Source organism: Eimeria tenella, genomic scaffold (assembly GCF_000499545.2).
Source record: "Eimeria tenella Houghton genomic scaffold, Eth_scaff2923, whole genome shotgun sequence".
Lineage (NCBI taxonomy): Eukaryota > Apicomplexa > Conoidasida > Eucoccidiorida > Eimeriidae > Eimeria > Eimeria tenella.
In genome coordinates, this window is record NW_013542800.1 from 2,340 (window position 1) to 2,634 (window position 295).

Here is a 295-nt window from a genome sequence, read left to right on the forward strand (position 1 = left end):
CAGCGGCACGTGGCCTTCAGCATGGCTCCCGCCTTCTAAATCGCTATCCAGCCGCAGCTGCTGCTGCTGCTGCTGCTGTTGCTGCTGCTGCTGCTGCCCATGCGCAGCCTCCTGCTGCAGCTGCTGCTCCTGGGGGGCCGCGCGGGCCTCGTGCAGCAGCGCCTCCATCCCGCGTCGGCTTTAGAGGAGGCTTCTGCTGCTGCTGCTTCTACTGCTGCTGCCGTTCCTGCTGCCGCTGCTGACTTTCTTGCTGATGCTGCTGCAGCCTCTGCTGCTGCTGCCGTTCCTGCTGTCG